Below are 3,813 nucleotides of genomic sequence, written 5' to 3'. Positions count from 1 at the left end.
TTCCACTTATTTAGAGGCAAAAAAGCAGAAATTCTTATTTTGGAGCAAAAATGAAGAAATTTTTTTCGTTTATTTCAAAAATTATGCATTCCCCTTATTTTCGGGGTAAAAAGCAGAAATTCCCTGTATTTTGGAGCAAAATTGCATAAATTCCCCTAATTGTGGGGCAAAAAGGCAGAAATTCCCTATATGTTGGGGCAAAAAGAAAGAAATTCTCCTTATTTTGGGGCAAAACTCAGAAATTCCCCTTATTTTGGGGCAAAATTCCAGAAATTTCTCTTATTTTGGGGCAAAATTGAAGAAATTTCACTTATTTTGGGGCAAAATTGCAGAAATTTCACTTATTTTGGAGAAAAAAGCCAGAGATTTTCCTTATTTTGGGGCAAAAATGCAGAAATTCCCCTTATTTTGAGGTAAAAAGTCCGAAATTCTTCTTATTTGGAGGCAAAAAGGCAGAAATTTCCCTTATTTTGGGGCTAAAAGACAGAAATTCCCCTTATTTTGTGGCAAAAATGCAGAAATTTCTTTTATTTTGGGGCAAAAATGAAGAAAATCCTTTTTTTTGAGAAAAGGTATACATTCCTCTTATTTTCGGGATTAAAAGCAGAAATTTCCCGTATTTTGAAGCAAAATTGCAGAAATTCTCATAATTTTTGGGCAAAAAGGCAGAAATTCTCCTTATTTTGGGTCAAAAAGACAGAAAATCTCCTTTTTTTGGGAGCAAACAGTCAGAATTTCTCCTTATTTTGGGGCAAAATTGCAGAAATTTCGTTTACATTGGGGCAAAATTGCAGAAATTTTCCTTATTTTGGGGCAAAATTGCAGAAATTTCACTTATTTCAGGGTAATAAATCAGTAATTCCCCTTATTTTGGGGCAAAAAAGACAGAAATTCCCTTTGTTTTGGGGGCAAAAGACAGAAATTCCATTTATTTAGAGGCAAAAAGGCAGAAATTCCCCTTATTTTGGAGCAAAAATGAAGAAATTTCCCTTTTTATGGCAAAAAGGTATGCATTCCCATTATTTTCAGGCAAAAAGGCAGAAATTCCCTGTATTTTAGAGCAAAATTGCAGAAATTCTTCTAATTTTGGGGCAAAAGGCAGAAATTCCCCTTATTTTGGGGCAAAATTGCAGAAATTTCCCTTATTATGGGGAAAAATTTCAGAAATTTCCCTTATTTTAGGGCAAAATTGCCAGAAATTTCACTTATTTTAGAGAAAAAAAGCAAAAATTTTTCTTTTTTGGGGGCAAAAAGTAGAAATTCCCATTATTTTGGGGCAAAAAGGCAGAAATCCACCTTATTTGGGGGTAAAATTGCAGAAATTTCACATATTTCAGAGCAAAAAGGTAGAAATTTCCCTTATTTTGGGGCAAAATTGCAGAAATTTCACTTATTTCAGGGTAATAAGTCAGAAATCTCCCTTATTTTGGGACAAAAAAGACAAAAATTCCTTTTGTTTTGGGGGAAAAAGACAGAAATTCCACTTATGTAGAGGCTAAAAAGCCGAAATTCTTTTTATTTTGGAGCAAAATGAAGAAATGTTCCTTTTTTATGGCAAAAACTTATGCATTTCCTCTATTTTTGAGCAAAATGCAGAAATTCCTTGTATTTTGGAGCAAAATTGCAGAAATTCCCCTAATTCTGGGGCAAAAAGGCAAAAATTCCCTATATGTTGGTGCAAAAAGACAGAAATTCTCCTTATTTTGGGGCAAAACTCAGAAATTCCCCTTATTTTGGGGCAAAATTCCAGAAATTTCCCTTATTTTGGGGCAAAATTGCAGAAATTTCACTTATTTTGGGGAAAAATTGCAGAAATTTCACTTATTTCAGGGGAAAAAGGCAGAAATTTTCCTTATTTTAGGGCAAAAATGCAGAAATTCCCCTTATTTTGAGGTAAAAAGGCTGAAATTCCCCTTATTTGGGGGCAAAAAGGCAGAAATTTCCCTTATTTTGGGGCAGAAAAACACAAATTCTCCTTATTTTGTGGCAAAAATGCAGAAATTTCTTTTATTTTGGGGAAAAATTGCAGAAATTTCACATATTTCAGGGCATAATTCAAAAATTCCTTTTATTTTGGGGCAAAATGACAGAAATTCCGTTTATTTTTGTTTAAAAAGGCAGAAATTTCACTTATTTTGAGGTAAAAAGGCAGAAATTGCTCTAATTTTGGGGCAAAAATGAAGAAATTTCCCTTTTTTGTGGCAAAAGGTATACATTCCCCTTACTTTCGGGATAATAAGCAGAAATTCCCCGTATATTGAAGCAAAATTGCAGAAATTCTCTTAATTTTCGTGCAAAAAGGCAGAAATTCTCCTTCTTTTGGGGCAAAAAGACAGAAAATCTCCTTTTTCGGGAGCAAACAGATAGAAATTCCCCTTATTTTGGGGCAAAATTGCAAAAATTTCACTTATTTCAGGGTAATAAGTCAGAAATTCCCCTTATTTTGGTGAAAAATACAGAAATTCCCTTTGTTTTGGGGGAAAAAGACAGAAATTCCACTTATTTAGAGGCTAAAAAGCCTAAATTCTTCTTATTTTGGAGCAAAAATGAAGAAATTTTCCTCGTTTATTTCAAAAAGTTATGCATTCTCCTTTTTTTCGGGCAAAAAGGCAGAAATTCCCTGTATTTTGGAGCAAAATTGCAGAAATTCCCATAATTGTGGGGCAAAAAGGCAGAAATTCCCTATATGTTGGGGCGAAAACACAGAAATTCTCTTTATTTTGGGGCAAAATTCCAGAAATTTCCCTTATTCTGGGGCAAAATTGCAGAAATTTCACTTATTTTGAGCAAAATTGCAGAAATTTCACTTATTTCAGGGAAAAAAAGGAATTTTGTTATTTTGGGGGCAAAAAGGCAGAAATTCCACTTATTTTGAGGTAAAAAGGCTGAAATTCTCCTTATTTGGGGGCAAAAAGGCAGAAATATCCCTTATTTTGGGGCAAAATTGCAGAAATTTCACTTATTACAGGGTAATAAGTCAGAAATTTCTTTTAATTTGGGGCAAAAAAGACAGAAGTTCCCTTTGTTTTGGGGGAAAAACAAGAAATTCCACTTATTTAGAGGCAAGAAGGCAGAAATTCCCCTTATTTTGGAGCAAAAATGAAGAAGTTTCCCTTTTTATGGCAAAAAGGTATGCATTCCCATTATTTTCGGGCAAAAAGGCAGAAATTCCCCTTATTTTGGGGCAAAATTCAAGAAATTTCCTTTATTTTGGGGCAAAATTGCAGGAATTTACCTTATTTTGGGGCAAAATTGCAGAAATTTTTCTTATTTGGGGCAAAATTGCAGAAATTTTACTTATTTTCAGGTAAAAATGCTGAAATTTCCTTTAGTTTGGGCCAAAAAGGGAGAAATTCCCCTTATTTTAGGCAAAATTGCAGAAATTTCCCTTATTTTTGGGAAAAATTGCAAAAATTTTCCTTATTTTAGAGCAAAATTGCAGCAATTTTACTTATTTCAGAGAAAAAAAACAAAAATTTTTCTTATTTTGGGGCAAAAAGGCAGAAATTCCCATTATTTTGGGGCAAAAAGGCAGAAATTTACCTTATTTTGTGGTAAAATTGCAGAAATTTCACATATTTCAGGGCAAAAAGGCAGAAATTTCCCTTATTTTGGGGCAAAATTGCAGAAATTTCACTTATTTCAGGGTAATAAGTCAGAAATTCCCCTTATTTTGGGGCAAAATACAGAAATTCCCTTTGTTTTGGGGGAAAAAGACAGAAATTCCACTTATTTAGAGGCAAAAAAGCAGAAATTCTTCTTATTTTGGAGCAAAAATGAAGAGATTTTTCTCGTTTATGGCAAAAGGTTATG

The sequence above is a fragment of the Micromys minutus genome, assembly GCF_963924665.1.
Source record: "Micromys minutus genome assembly, contig: SCAFFOLD_47, whole genome shotgun sequence".
Lineage (NCBI taxonomy): Eukaryota > Metazoa > Chordata > Mammalia > Rodentia > Muridae > Micromys > Micromys minutus.
This window is presented reverse-complemented; position numbering follows the sequence as displayed.